This window comes from Ursus maritimus, unplaced genomic scaffold (genome assembly GCF_017311325.1).
Source record: "Ursus maritimus isolate PB19 unplaced genomic scaffold, ASM1731132v1 scaffold_16, whole genome shotgun sequence".
In the NCBI taxonomy this organism is placed as follows: Eukaryota; Metazoa; Chordata; class Mammalia; order Carnivora; family Ursidae; genus Ursus; species Ursus maritimus.
In genome coordinates, this window is record NW_024424008.1 from 57,239,165 (window position 1) to 57,256,342 (window position 17,178).

The window sequence follows — 17,178 nt, forward strand, 5'->3', positions numbered from 1 at the left end:
AGACTGTGAGAAAACACTCGTTTACAGTAAAAGAGCTGAAACAAGAAGGCAGGGCATTGCCTATGCTCCACCTCAGCTAGGAACATGCATGTGGAATGACTCAGATTTTTCACAGCCCTGTGTGTGCCCACAGATCACCATGAAAGCACAATGAGTACTGATGTTGTTTTAGGCAAATTTGTACACACGGAATCTACAAATCACAAGGATCAAGGTGTTATATATATATGTGTGTGTATTTGAAATTTACAAAATACATTTCACAGGCAATATCTCATTTCACCCTACAATAACTCTGGAACTTACATAAAGCATATGGTATTTTAACTCCCATCATTTGCATGGGAGAATGGAGGCCCACGGGCTCTGACACAACTCCAGATCTCTTGACTCCAAGGTCTTTGTGTTGTCCGCTATACAGTAAGAAGAAGAAAACCCTGCTAAGCCTCTGTCAAGATGCCAGAACTGTTCAGCCAAGTGGGGATATCTCAGAGAAACTGGGGGTGCAATAGGACACTGACGGCATCCTTACACTGGAAGAAATTAGGGAGAGCCAGAGTAGACCCAGCACCAGGCACAGAGTGGGGCTTAATAACTATTTCCACAAACTGAGCAAGGGTGTTGCCCATGTGCACTGAGGTTTGTTTTGATGTATTTCAGTCAGAAGGCAAGCACTGATTGGAGCCCACTGAGTGCACTCCATTAGGTAATGAGGCAGAGAGAAAAGAAGGACCTGTACCTGATCTAGAGATTAGAGACAAGTGTAGCAAACATGATATAAAATAGGCAACCCAGTAAATAGGGTCATTATAAACTTGAGGGAGAAGATAGATCTTGAGACTTGTCACATAGAAGATTATTTACTTACTTAGGTCAACTTGGGCAAGAGTCCTCAAATACTCACAGTCCTGAAATCTACCCCTAGCTCTGCCCCTTTCTAGCCATGAGACCTGCAGAAGGTGATTTAACCTTTCTCAGACTCAGTTTACTGATCAATGAAATGGGGATGCTGTTCAGTTCAGATTGACATACTTTAGTTAGCAGAATTCAGGAATGCTAAGACCTGGGGACTGAAAAGTTTCAAAGGAATATTTGATATACTTTATGCAGGGCAGGAAAATTCTAGTCTGGGAGAGAAGGCACATAACAGACCATGTTAATGCAAACTGGTTAAGTGTTAGGATGTGGATGGGCATACTAAGAGAGCATGATCTCAGAGCAGAGAGGTAGGCAGAAAAACTGTGCAGGAACAGGTCCCAGAATTATAAAGAACAATACAAATGAGATAGGAAAACACCTTTGGTTTGGAGGGCAGGTGACACCCCAGGGTGGGCATGAATAAAGCTCGCAGGGGTAAGACATTGTGGTGGGTTCTGGGGACTGTGCTTAGGTAATATTGTTGAGTAATGTGGTAAGGAGAAGGCCAGGGTAGAAGGGGTGGGAGGTAAGGCTAGAGGTGGAAAACAGCAAAATCCTATGAACATGAGAATCCACTAGGAGGTTTTAAGCAAGGGAGTGATACGGCAGATCAGTTCTTTCTCAAAGACTCCTCTGACAGCAGCGAGGAGGAAGAAATTGGGTGGACAAGTCTAGAGGTAGATAGACAATCTCTGGTTGTAATAATCCAGGGAGATGCCTCTTCGGTTTGTCTTGGGGAACCCATGGGAAAATCAATATCAAAGCACATTATAAACTGAGAACCAAACAAAAGTAAAACAGTAGTTTCCTTATGAAAACAGAGAATGTTCAAGGCAAAATAGAGTGGGAAGATAGGAAAACAAGAATGCAATTTTATTATAAGGAGGAATGTGCTAGAAAACAATGATAACAAACAGGGAACACAAATTCATACAGCTGGAAAGTTTTGAAGATAACGAGAAGTTGACACTTGATCTGAAAAGTCAGTGTATACTCCTGGAGGTTGAGGAGGAATGGCGGGGTGTACATGTTAGGCAGTTCCTGGAATTGGAGGGTCAAGGAAAGGCCAGAAGTCAGCCAAGAATTCTAACAATCCAGACACAACTTGCTACATTTCTACCAGGAGGAGAAATTCATAATTATCTAAAGTCCTAAACTCTAACAGTTGTGTCCTCCATGATAAGAAAATGAAAAGAAAAAAACAAGAGAAAAGCTAGAGCCTTGAATAAATTGGAGAATTTTTGAAATGGGAAAGGAGTCTAAAGAGGCAGCCTAATGTGGTCAGTGGAGTCACAGGATCTGGGGCCCGGCTGTCTAAACTTGAACCTTAGCTCTCCCACCTGTAGCTGTGTGCAAGAGTTACTTAAATTCCCTTACCTCAGTTTCTTCTTCTGTAAAATAGGGATAATAATAATATTAATATCTACTTTTCAGAGCTGTCCTAAGGATTAAATAACTTAATACAAAGTACTTCAAGTAATGCCTGACATATATTTAAGTACTCAACAAATGTTAGAAATTTATTCATTCTACCTCCCACTTCAGACATGGAAACACTGAGGTCTAGAAAAGTTGACTCAGTCAACATCCTAGAATTTTTTTAACAGCCCTTCTTGACCTGCATATTAATAGCAAAATCCGGGTAACTCTCCTCTTTGGGAGGCCTAAATAGGAGCAGCATTAACTGGGATTGAAAAGGATCTGTGAAAGAAGAGAACTGATTTTAATTGACCAGACTAAAGATCAGGGAACTAGAGGGTTCCTCCCTAAACAGTGACCTAAGCTCTGCTAGGAAGGCAGGCCCTAATGATGGGCAGACTCTGTAAAGCAGTCCCAAAAAAGGAGAGGAGGAGGTGGGCACAGCTCACCCTCGGAACATCCACCAGGAAAGAGCTGAGCAGCAGGTGGGAGGTGTGCAGAGTGACCTTAGCAAAGGAAAACAAGAAACCACTTAGGAGACCTGCTGTGTTGCGGGGTGGAAGCTGGAGCAGCTGGCTCATTTCAAGTGTGGTCTCTTGTCTTCCTCTCCTCCGCCAGCACTGCTCTTAGCGATGCATCTCATCTCCTGGCAGATGGCTGCAGCTGTGGTGGCGCCACTGGTGGTGGCTCTTTCGCCTTCTAGCTTTGGCAGGAGCAGTTGGCAAGACGAACATGCAAGGTCTGTCAGCACCCAGTAGTATCACTATCTGTCAAACTTTTATTTATAAAGTCACAAAGCAGAGAAAGTGCTGGGGCCGCTGGCAGCAATCCCTGGGGCCTGTCTGATTTAAGATTCTGCTCCATAGTGCCCCTCTCATGGGATCAGAGGCCAGGAAGGAGGAGCTCAGATGTGCTCATTTCACCTTGGGAGTGAGAACCTTTCTGGCTGGTGAATAAAGAAGCCCAGTGGCAAAGAGCAAAGGGTCTTAAAGACAGGAGTGACATTGAAAAACCAGAGGGACCAATGGAGGGAACAAAGATGACAGGCTAATCCCCACCTTGCCCAGAATCACTCTGCAGGATAAATCCCAGCCTAGGTGGAGTCAATCGTCCCCAGGCTTCAAGGTGCCCTCAGAGGCCCATCTACCTCAGTGAGTGGAGTCTGTGCGAGCCCTGGGCAACCACTGGCTGTCACAGGTTGCAGCCTTCTGCTGGGTTTGTCCATTCTTGGGAAAAGACAGTAGCTGTGCTTCCTGTTTTGCACTTCTAGGCCCTATAAAAGCAATATTTGTTCCCTGAACCCCAGATTATTTGGCCTGAGTTCTAGGTTGTTGTTTAGCACTTGTTAGATCCTTTCTCCACAGCCTGTCATCTATGCCAGAGGCCAGCCAGAATGAGGACATATCCATCCCCTTGATGGTGACATTCATCCCTGCACAGAGACTCTAACTGCCACACCAACATCAAAAGTCAGACATACTGGATACTGAATCAAACTTGAATTGAGCCCAGTTTTACCATGCTCTCTGAGAATTTGCAATTTGAGTGAAAGATCTATAGTTATATAATTACCCTTACTCTTAACCTACATCTTCCCTACCACTTTATTGCCTCCACAAAATTATTATAGGAGGGATCTGTGAGCCACAAATTACTCTCTAAGCCATCGCTGGGAATTGGAAGAGACATAACTATCGAGGGTTGGGAGGCCAAGTTTGAGCAAGAGGCTAGTATTTTTGCAGTGACCAAGTACTTGTATCAAATGACAATCCAAGGGAGAAATAATGGGATCCATTTTTAAGGAAATAGATTTGATGAAAATACATAAAGGAAATAAAGAAAGACACCATATTCAATTCAAATTACTCAAACATTCACTGAGTGTCCAACTACAGCATTACTCAAGGTGTTAGCCTCCAAAAAGGGTTTAGAGCATATAATGCCCAGGAAGAGAGGAAGAGATCTAATCAGGAGGTACAGGGGGAAAATAACAGAAATTAAGCTAAACTCAAGGACAGAAGACATAGCATCTTCCTATCCAAGGGGAACTGGCAATCAGAAAACACACCTAAATAACAAGAGTTAAACACAGTCTAATTCTGAACAAATAACAAGAACCAAGAACTAAGAGGAGTACTTCCATTCAAAGTAGCAACATAAGCACATGTATCTACCTCCTCTCTCCATAGTTCTGTTGAAATGACAAAAAGAAAAGTATTTTTAAAGAGTAAAACCATAAAAGTACTAGAAAACTCTTTTCTAGGCTGTACCAATCCATAATCCCACCAATTATCCAATTGCTTCATATTCTCTCCAATGCTTGGTTTCAGCAGTATTTTTCATGTTAGCATTACAAGTGTTTACTTCAGTTTGTATTCATAACTTTAATGAGATTGAACCCATTTTTCTATTGGGTTAGGCTGTCTTTCTTTTCCTTGTAGATTTTTAAGATTTATAAACACATACATACATATACACATTCTGGGTAAGAGCCCTCTGTCAGCTGAGATAGTTACAAAGAACTTCTCTTACTCTGTGATTTGCATTCTCAGTCTCTTAACGATGCCTTTTGCTAGAGCACTTAACTTTAATCAAATATTGTATTTGATAATTTAGCATTATCTAGGAAGTTATGTATGCATTTACCCTTTAACCCAACAATACCACTATATGCACAAAAGTAAAAAAGATGTACACACCTAGCTATGCACTGCAGGGCTATCTGCAATACTAAAACACTGGAAGCAACATAAAGCCATCAGTAGGAACTGATGGAAGAAATCATGGTGCAACCACACAGTGGAATACTACTTGAATACAAGCAGCTACGGAATATTTCTATATACTACTAAATATACTACTATTGCTAAGTTGAAAAAAGGAAAGTGCATATGTGTGTGCGTGCATGTGCGTGTGTGTGTGTGTGTGTGTACACACTCATTTTTTTAACAAATGGCAGGATAAAATAAACTAATAAAAAATGATTAGACGAACAAAATTAAGTGAGTGGTCAGGGAAGAAAGCTAGACCTTATGTTGTACATTTATCTTTGGATTCATGTTTGATAATTATAAAACAATTAAATTGTACAAATGAGAAAAAAATAACTGAGTAAGAGAAATTATTTCAAGTGATTTTAAAACAGTAATTTGCTGCAGATCTTTAGTGAGGATATATCCTAAAGATAAAAAAAACTCAAAGAACATTAAGCTATTTTAATAATATATTATTAATAATATACAGAACTAGGGGTGCCTGGGTGGCTCAGTCAGTTAAGCGTCTGCCATTGGCTCAGGTCATAATCCCAGCATCCTGGGATCGAGTCCCATTTTGGGCTACCTGCTCAATGGAGAGCCTGCTTCTCCCTCTCCCTCTGCCTGCCACTCTGCCTACTTGTGCTATCTCTCTGTCAAATAAATAAATAAAATCTTTAAATAATAATAATAATATACAGAACTAATATGTAGAACTGTTTTTTTCTGAAAACACTGTGTGTGTGTGTGCACGCACATGCACGCATATGTGTGTTAGGAGTAGCAGGACAAAGCAAAAAAATTAAAACAATGCTCCAATAATTCAATTACTGGATATTCACCCAAAGAAAAGAAAAACACGAACTGGAAACAGTATATGCACCCCTATGTTTATTGCAGTATTATTTACAATAGCCAAGACATTGAAGCAACCTAAGTATCTATTGATAGATGAATAGATAAAGCCGTGGCAATGGAATATTATGCAGCCATAAAAAAGGATGAGACCATGCCATCTGCAACAACATGGATGGACATAGAGGGTGTTAGGCTAAGTGAAATAAGTCAGATTAAGAAAGAAAAATACCATATGATTTCACTCATTTGTGTAATCTAAAAAACAGATGAATAAACAAACAAAAACCAGAATCAGAACCATAAATACAAAGAACTGATGGTTTCCAGAGGAAAGGGGGTGGTGGATGGGCAAAATGGGCGAAGGGCAATGGGACACACAGGCTTCCAGTTACTGAAAGAGTCAGTCATTGGAATAAAAGCCACAGCACAGGGAATATCATCAATAATATCGCAATAGTCTTAGATGGTGACAAGTGGCAGCTCTGCTTATGGTGAGTAAAGCATAATGTACAGAGAAGTTGAATTACTATGTTGTACACCTGCAACTAATGTAACATTGTGCGTCAACTCTACTCAGATAAAAAAATTAATTTAAAAAATATTAAAATAAGATATAATAATGTTAATGTTACTAGGAAACAAGGCTTTTAGGTAAGAGGAAAAAATATATAATAAAATCAAGGAAGTCAAAAAACCTTGTACTCCTAGATGTTAACTGGAAATTTAATGTATTTCCTTTTCAAAAATAAAATCACAGCTATTAGTCTGCCCACTGAAAGAGTGTAGAAACAATGACTGAACTAATCAAAATGATCATGTCTGGTATAGTGGGAAAAAAAGCTGATTATATATATGGGGAAGGAAATAAATAAAAAAAAACCTGGTAGTAACTCTAGTCCCAAGAGAAAGCATGTCACCTACCCACCAAAGACTACTAATACATGTCAAAAGGACTCAGGTATCAATTTGAAGGTATTCCTCTAGCCAAAACAGGAATAATTTGTTTTTGGGTTTTTTTTAATAATAATTTTTATTATGTTATGTTAGTCACCATACAGTACATCCTTAGTTTTTGATGTAGTGTTCCATGATTCATTACTTGCGTATAACACCCAGTGCTCCATGCAATATGTGCCCTCCTTAATACCCATCACTGGCCTGTCCCAATCCCCCACCCCCCCTCCCCACTGAAGCCTTCAGTTTGTTTCCCAGAGTCCATAGTCTCTCATGGTTCATTTCCCCTTCTGTTTTCCCCCTCTTCATTCTTCCCTTCCTTCTCCTACTGATCTTCCTATTTCTTATGTTCCATAAATGAGTGAAAGCATATGATAATTGTCTTTCTCTGCTTCACTTATTTCACTTAGCATAATCTCCTCCAGTCCCACCCATGTTGCTGCAAATGTTGGGTAATCATTCTTTCTGATGGCTGAGTCATATTCCATTGTATATATGGACCACATCTTCTTAATCCAGTCATCTGTTGAAGGGCACCTCAGTTCCTTCCACGATTTAGCTATTGTGGACAATGCTGCTATGAACATTGGGGTGCATATGGCCCTTCTCTTCACTACGTCTGTATCTTTGGGGTAAATACCCAGTAGTGCAATTGCTGGATCATAGGGTAGTTCTATTTTTAACTTTTTAAGGGACCTCCACACTGTTTTCCAGAGTGGCTGTACCAACTTGCATTCCCACTAACAGTGTAAGAGGGATCCCCTTTCTCCACATCCTCTCCAACATTTGTTGTTTCCTGTCGTGTCCATTTTTGCCATTCTAACTGGCATAAGGTGGTATCTCAATGTGGTTTTGATTTGAATTTCCCTGACAGCTAATGATTTTGAACATTTTTTCATGTGTCTGTTAGCCATTTGTATGTCTTCATTGGAAAAGTGTCTGTTCATTATCTTCTGCCCATTTTTTTATTTATTTGTTTCTCATTTATTGAGTTGGAGAAGTTCTTTGTAGATCTTGGATACCAGTCTTTTATCTGTAGTGTCATTTGCAAAAAACGGGGATAATTTGGACACCAAAACAATAATAAATGTGATATACTGAAACCTTCAAGGATCTCGAAAATCTACCGATTAATAATGCTTAAATCTCATTAGCCGATATTGGGGACTGTTAGAGAACCAACTCATTATTCTGAAAAGTGGTACAGAAAAGGATAGAATCAAGGATTAATCCTGCCTTTCCTATATGAACTATACTCAGATTAAGGAGTTAATAAAAGAGTGTTCTTTAGAGAAGAATTCATTTGACAAATGAACAAGGAAGATTAAAATATCCCCATTTTGGGGCACCTGGGTGGCACAGCGGTTAAGCATCTGCCTTCGGCTCAGGGCGTGATCCCGGCATTGTGGGATCGAGCCCCACATCAGGCTCCTCCGCTATGAGCCTGCTTCTTCCTCTCCCACTCCCCCTGCTTGTGTTCCCTCTCTCGCTGGCTGTCTCTATCTCTGTCGAATAAATAAATAAAATCTTTAAAAAAAAATATCCCCATTTTGCAACCTTTAATGAAATAAAGGATCTAGGTAAATTATCCAATGGATCTAGGCTGCTAAATCCATTATGTTCAAAGATGATGGGGAATTTTAAAATGAATGTATTGGGCTAACAAATGAACTCAATGATCAATATTAAAATCACGAAGAATAGAGACAAGCATATATCATATTCCTTCTGCTAATAAGAACACAACATCAACATTCTTTACAAAATATTGAAACTGAATCTGATCAGGCCTCTAACCGCTAACTTATAGGAAGTGCAGGTACAAAGGAACATGCTGAACTATATGGCAGGGTTGCAAAATTCAGAACACAGGGAGCTCTGAGCTACTTTCAGAAATAATGTGCAAAGGCAAGGGGGAAGAAGATATACAGATTAAGACCTAACAGCACTCAGGAGGCCCAGGGAGCACCCTCCCCTGTGCAGACCAGCTACCTGGACCCTTTGCCTGGTTGCTCTTCTCCTTGCCTCCCCCCACAATCACCTCAGGATGCAGACCTGAGGAGTCAGAGAAATGATGGTCTGGCCAACCAAAGGGAGGGGGTCACTGGATAACTGGTGCCTTGATCACCCGATGAAGAGGTAACCTTCTAGCATTTGGTTTTCAGGAGTTGAAAACACACACACACACACACAAAAGAAAGAATAAAATGAACATAACTTAAAGATACAGCAACAAATGTTGGAAACTAATTCTGACTAACCAACTGTGAAACAAATGAAGAAACAATTAGGAAAATTTGAATACCGCTTGGGTATTTACGTATACTAAGGAAGTATAGTAATTTTTAGGTGTGATAACGGTATTATGGCTATGTTTTTAAAAGATCCTTCATCTCTTAGAAAAACTTACTAAAGTATTTGTGGATGAAAGGGTACGATGCCTGAGATCTGCTTCAAAAGAGCCCTGTGGGGGGTTGGCGATGGAGCTGGGTACAGATGAAACAAAATCACTTATGTGCAAATAATTGTTGAAGCGATCATCTACATATGGGGGGTTAATATGCCAGCCTCTCTACTTTTGCACATGTCTGAAAATTAGTGTATTTTAAAGAAAGAAAAAAATTTATGGTTAGAATTTTTGTATCCTATGTGTAAGAAATACTCCCCTACCTGAAAGTCATGAAAATATTTTTCAATATTATCTTTTAGAAATTTGCCTTTCAAATTTAGATTCCCAAATCACATGGAATTTAGTTTTGTCTATGATGTGAGATAGGGTCAAACTTTCATTTTTTTCTTTATCCAATTGATACCTAATTGATCTAGTAGCAATTATCCTTTCTTCATTGCTTTTGCAATGCCCCCTATGTTATAAATCTGTGGCTACATATGCATGGTTATGTTTTTGGACTATCTTACTTCACTGGTCCATTTGTCCTCTTTTTTTTTTTTTCTTTAGGATTTATTTATTTATTTATTTATTTATTTAAGAGAGCGAGCGAGCATGTGAGTAGGGGCAGGGCGGGGGTGGGGTGGAGAATCTCAAGCAGACTCCCCAATGAGCAAGGAGCCCAATGCAGGGCTCGATCCCAAGACCCATGAGATCATGACCTGAACTGAAATCACGAGTTGGACACTTAACCGACTGAGTTACCCAGGTGCTCCCATTTGTCTATTCTTATGCCAATATTACATTCTCTTAATATCCAGACTTTTTCATAAGTCTGGATATCTGGCAAAGAAAATACTCTCACGTGATTTTTTAAAGAATGCCATGGTTTCTCTTGGTCCTTTGTCTGATTTCATATAAATTACAGAATCAGCTGTTTAACTTCTACCCAAATATCTACTGTGATTTTTTACTAAAATTATAATTATTATTTCCTTACTTCTACTTTTTTTGGATTTAATTTGATAATCTTTTCCTAACTTCATGACATGGTGTTTTCTAGTTATTAAGGTTGTTATATAAGTTCAATGATTATTTTAATCATCTTAATTATTTAATCTCTCCCTTATTTTCTTAGTAGTTACAGGATTTTATTGTTTTTTAGGGATTATTCTATGTATTAAAACATGCCTTATCAGAGCATAAAGCATAACGTTTAATGTTAACTGGAACTTTATTCCCTTCCCAGACAATGTAAGGACCTTAGAGAAATTTCCCCACCCCTTCCAACTTACTGTAGTTTTTGAACATTTTAATTCTGTTTATTTTTAACTCATGGAATATTATTATTGTTGTGTAACACAATTATTTATATTTGTTTACCTCATTTTGACTCTTTTTATTCTCTTTGATCCTTTTTACATCTCTTAAATCTAAAATCCTAAAGAATTCCTTTAGTGAGAGAAAAAAACTTTTAGTTTTTCTTTGTCCAGAAAATTTTTCACTTCTATTCTTGGAGGATACTTTTGCTGAGTATAGATGTCTTGAGTGAAAGTTTTATTTCATAACTTTGAAGATATTTTCACTGCGTTCTGTGCTCTGGTTTCCATTTTCCTATTGAAAAGCCAGCTCTTGGTCTAACTGTTGATTCTTTGAAGAAAATGGTCTATTTTTCTCTGAATGCTATTAAGAATTTCTCTTAGTCTTCTATATTCACTAATATTTTCATGTTCAATAAAGATTACTTTAAACTTTTCTTCCTTTGACATTTAGAGGGCTTCGTGTGTCTGTGAATTGATGCTGTTCATCAGTTTTGGAAGATTCTAGACCATTATCTTTTAAAATATTGCTTCTTCTCCATTCCTTTCCCCTGTTTTTCTGGGATTTCAAATATAAGTATTAAGACTTCCTAGCTATAATCTCCATTTCTTGGTTTTTTACCTATTCTTGTATGTTTTCCAATCTTTTATTCTTTCATTTCTCAATGCTCTATTCTGGATACTTATATTGACTTATATTTTATTATTTTTATCAGCTACATCCAATCTTCTATTAAACCTATCCAATGAATTCATCACTTCAGGTACTGTATTTTTTGGCTCCAGGATTTGTATTTGGCTTTTTGTTTTAATCAAATCTGCCATTTCTGTTTCATACTGTCCAGTTCTTTGATCACATTTTTTTAATGATTTTTTATTATATTATGTTAGTCACCATACAGTACATCCCCGGTTTCCGATGTAAGGCTCGATGATTCATTAGTTGTGTATAACACCCAGTACACCATGCAATACGTGCCCTCCTTACTACCCATCACCGGTCTATCCCATTCCTTTGATCACATTTTTAACCCTCTCTTCTATTTCTTTGAATATAGTAAGCATGCTTATTTTAATATCTGTCTGCATGTTCACTCAAATATCTGGAGCCCCTATGAGTATATTTCTGTTGTCCAATTTTTCTCCTGGGTTTTGTCTACATTGTCTTCTCTCGTGTTTCTAGTATTTTTGGTTATGTGCTTTAAAAAGTAGAAATAATTAAGCACTGGAATGGTTTCTTTTTCCAAAGAGAATTTCCATGGGTTTCTGGCAGTTCCAAACATGAGATATCTGGAATGTGGGCAGTAGTTCCTAAGAAAGAAAACCTGCTCATTTCCAGCTTACCTAGTTGACCTGTACCTGTAGATTTTAGCCTTTCCCTGTTTGATCCAAAGCAAGAGGCATTCACTAGGCCCTTATGTCAGTAAACTATCCAGTGTCTGCCCCACTAAGCTCTCAAAAACTCTGGTGAGCTTCTCAGCGTATTAGCAGTCTCCTCAGGAACAGCAATCACATCTGGGGGTAAAAAGAGCTTCAAACAGATTTGACTTTTCCGTATCTTCACCGGGGAATTCTTTACTACCTTCTTAGTTCACTCATTTCAGTAGGTAGACCTTTCTCTGGCTTTTCAAGTTATCCACAGTGGGAAATTGTATTCAAAGTGCCAACTCTGCAAATACGGGGCTCTTTAAACTCATTCTTAAGTTTTATATCTCAACTACTAGTTCTACCCCACAGTAAAACAGAAAAAATACAGTTTAACACTTATGATTACTATCTCCGAAGTCTAATCCCTGGTAAGAGAGGGTATCATCACAAAGTCAGAGGAACGTGGGAAAGTTACGTGTCAGAAATTTCATGTCAGGAATATATAATGAGATATGATGGTACTGGGGAAACAGTGAACAAAGAGGGATAAATGTTTACTGTTCTTTCATCGGAAGACAGACTGACAGCTTACAGTTGGCGAAACCAGCAAGAGAAAAAAAGCTTACTGCTGCTACTATAAAGCCACAATTGGCAATCTCTTTTCACCAGAAAGTGGCTTTAAAAACAAACATTTCAAATGAGGCCTTGACATTATGGGAGAAAAATCAGGGAACATCATTTTATAGCTACTTCTTGTAACTTGTATGTTATCTCTTCCATGAACTTACCCTGTAAATATTAGAGAATCTTGATGCAGGAGGAGTACGGTCACACACAAACACCTCTCCTCCAAAAAATATGCCATATTGTACAATATGACATAACACAAAAATGAGGTATCCAACTTTTGGAAAACTGGAGAGTATATTAATTACAACTGGCATTATAGACTTCTAAAAATAACTCGTAGAGCTGAATGTTTATGATGTGTTTAGAAAAGTGTCAGTATATAGGGGAGACTGGGTGGCTCAGTCGTTAAGCGTCTGCCTTCTGCTCAGGTCACAATCCCAGCATTCTGGGATCAAACCCCCGCACTGGGCTCCCCGCTCAGCAGGAAGCCTGCTTCTCCCTCTCCCACTCCCCCTGCTTGTGTTCCCTCTCTCGCTGCCTCTCTGTCAAATAAATAAATAAAATCTTCAAAAAAAAAAAAAGTGTCAGTATATAAAATGAATATATAATTTTTAAAGTTTCATGAAAATACCGCCAAAAATTAGTGAAAAGAAAATAAAAACATCCATTCTTAATAGCAACTAAAAAGATAAAATATATGGGAATAAGCTCAACAAGAAGTGTGAAAACCTGTAGTGCTGGGGATATTATTTGTACATTTGGCCCTGAATCAGGGACAGAACTTTATTAATTTGGAAAAATATCTTGTTGAGTCACTGGAAAAAGGGGAAACCATGAGAGCAAGGGGAGTAAGAGAAAGAAAGAAATGAGATACCTGAACTGTGCTGAATAAAGAAAGAGGCATTTGGGGATGGAAAATGCCTGGTGAACAAGGCAGGATAGCCAAAGGTTTTTAAAGAACCTGAGTGTTTAAGGTTCAATTTCATGTCCTCTCCATCTTGTACCCAAGCCTCCCAAATCTACAAATGCCTTCTGAGAGTAGATTGTGTGTGAGTGAGCACATGAATTTGAGTGTGAGTATGTACGTGTGTGTGAGCGTGTATGTGTTTGTATACCTGTGTGTCTGGGTTGTGGGGGGCAGGGGCTGCAGATTAGACAATGAGACTGAATTCAACCCCTGGTCACTGTGTATAGAATCTGGGCAGTCAAGGTTAGATGGCAAATGATCCATAGACTGAACCTGTTCAGTCAGTTTTAGGCAGGAGCTCAGAGCCAGTGGCGGCCATGTAAACAGTGATGTTGCAAAATATTTTAAGGGGGACAATAAACTTCCTAAGTTGTAGAATTCTAATCTGTGTGCCAACTTATTTAGATTTTTAAAGAAAAGAGAGATACTAGGTAAAGTCAGGGTTATACTTACATGGGGAAAAAATCTGAAACTACCACTGAAATCAAACAACTGAGAGAGAGAAAAGAGACTTGAAAGAGTAGACAAGCCAGTTTCCTGGATAAGAAGACAAACTACTAAGGAGCAGTATATGTGGTGTGTGTGTGTGTGTGTGTGTGTGTGCGCGCGCTGTGTGTATATGCATATGTATAAATGTGTAAATTAGGGAACAAAACAGAATTCTACACCCTGGTCAATGGGTATAGAATCTGGGAAGTCAAGTTTTAAAACAAAGACTGTAACAAGAGATGAAGCATGGCATTACATAATGATAAAGAGATCAATCCAAGAGGACGATATAACAATTGTAATTATCTATGCACACAACATGGGAGCACCTGAATACATAAAGCAAATATATTAAGACATAAAGAGAGAAATTAATAGCAATACAATTATGGTAGGTAATTTTAACACCCCACTTATATCAATGGATAGATCTTCTGATTTCAGGTTTTGTTGGCAGAAAATCAATAAGGAAACAGTATCTTTGAATGACACTTTAGACCAGATGGACATAACAGGTATATACAGAATATTTCATCAAAAATCAACAGAGGATACATTCTTCTCAGGTGCATATGAAACATTCTTCAAATAGACCACGTGAGGCCACAGAGCAAGCCTCAATATATTTGAGAAGACTGAAATCATACATGCATCTTTTTCTGACCACAACAGTATAAAACTAGAAATCAGTCTCTCTCTCTCACACACGCACACACACAAAAACTAATCCTATAAAAAATACAAACATGTGTAAGCTAAACAACATGATACAAAACAACCAATGAATCAATGAAGCAATCAAAGAAGAAATCAGAAAATACATGGAGACAAATGAAAATGAAAAAATCCAAAATCTTTGGGATGCAGCAAAAGCAGTTCTAAAGGGAAATATATAGCGATACAGGCCTGTCTGAAGAAATAAGAAAAAATTTCAAATAAACAGTCTTACCTTACACCTAAAGGAGCTAGAAAAAGAACCAACAAAACCTGAAATCAGAAGAAAGGAAATAATAAAGATCAGAGCAGAAATAAATGAAATGGAGACTAAAAAACAAAAAGCCACACGCACAATAGAAAAAAAAAAATCAATGAAACCAAGAGCTGATTCTTTAGTCAGACTCATCAAGAAAAAGAGAAAAGACCCAAATAAATAAAATGAAAGAGGAGAGAAACAAAAGAGAAGTAACAACCAACAACACAGAAATACAAAGAATTGTAAGAGACTACTACAAAAAAACTGTATGCCAACAAAATGGATAACCTAGAAAAAATGGATAAATTCCTAGAAATGTACAATCTTCCAGAACTGAATCAGGAAGAAAGAGAAAATCTGAGTAGACTGCTTATTAGTAACAACATTGAATCAGTAATCAAAAAACTACCAAAAAAAAAAAAAAAAAGTCCAGCACCTCATGGATACACAAGTGAATTTTAACAAAAATTTAAAGAGTTAATACCTATCCTCCTTAAACTATTACAAAAAATAAAAGAGGAAGAAAAACTTCAAATATATTCTACAATGCCATGGGGTTCCTGGTTGGTTCAGTCAGTAAAACATACGACTCTTGATCTTGGGGTTGTAAATTCAAGCCCCACATTGAGTATAGAGATTACTTAGAAAATAAAATCTTTAAAATATCTACATCTGTATCTAATGTAGATATATCTATAGATATTAGATACAAATATAGATATATTCTACAAGGCTAGCATTACTCTGATTTTAAAACCCGACAAAGAACCACAAAAAATGAAAACTACAAGCTAATCTCCCTGTTTTACACAGATGCAAAAATCCTCAAAAAAAAAAAAAAATCTTCAACAAAATATTAGCAAACTGCATTTAACAATACATTAAAAGGATCATTCACCACAATTAAGGGGATTTCATTCCAGTGATGCAAGAATGGTTCAATATTCGCAAGTCAATCACTGTGATACACCACATCAACAAAACAAAGGATAAAAATCATATGATCATCTCAACAGATGCAGACAAAATTCAACATTTGTTCATGATAAAAACTCTCAACAATGTGGTTTTAGAGGAAAGATATTCCATGCTCATGGACTGGAAGAATTAATACTGTTAAAATGTCCATACCACCCAAAGTAATCTACAGATTCAGTGCAATCCCTATAAAAATACCAACAGTATTTTTCACAGAACTAGAACAAAAACTACTACAATTTGTATGGAATCACAAAGACCCTGAATAGACAAAGCAATCTTGAAAAAGAAAAACAAAGCTTGAGGTATCACATTCTAGACTTCAGGATATGCTACAAAGCTATAGTAATCAATATAGCATGGTACTGGCACAAAAATAGACACAAAGATCCATGGAGCAGAATACAAAGCCCAGAAAAAATACACACTTATAATACAATTAATTAATCTATGACAAAAGAGGCAAGAGTATGTACAATGGGAAAGGCAGTCTCTTCAATATGTGGTGCTGGAAAACTGGACAGCTGTGTGCAAAAGAATAAAACTGGACCACTTTCTAATACCATACACAAAAATAAACTCAAAATGAATTAAAGACCTACATGTGAGACCTGAAGCCAAAAACATCCTAAAAGAGAGCACAGGCAGTAATTTCTCTGACATCAGCCAAAGAAACATTTGTCTAGATAGGGAAATATAAGCACAAATAAACTAAACTTAAAATAAATATAACTAAAATAAAAATTAAAAAACTTTTGCACGTCCAAGGAAACCACAAACAAAACAAAAAGGCAACCTGCTGAACAGGAGAAGATATTTGCAAATGATATATCTAATAAGGGGTTAATATCCAAAATATAAAGAAAAAAAAACCTATACAACTCAACACTAAAAAACCAAAAATCTGACTAAAAAATGGGCAGAGGACCTGAACAATTTTTCCAAGGAAGACATACAAATGGCCAACAGGCACATGAAAAAATGCTCAATATCACTCATCATCAGGGAAATGCAAATCAAAACCACAATGAGATATCTATCACCTTACACCTGTGAGAATGACTATAATTAAAAAAGAAAAAAACAAGGAATAACAAGTATTGGTGACGAAGTAGAGAAAAAGGAAACCTCATACACTGCTGGTAGGAATGTATACTAATACA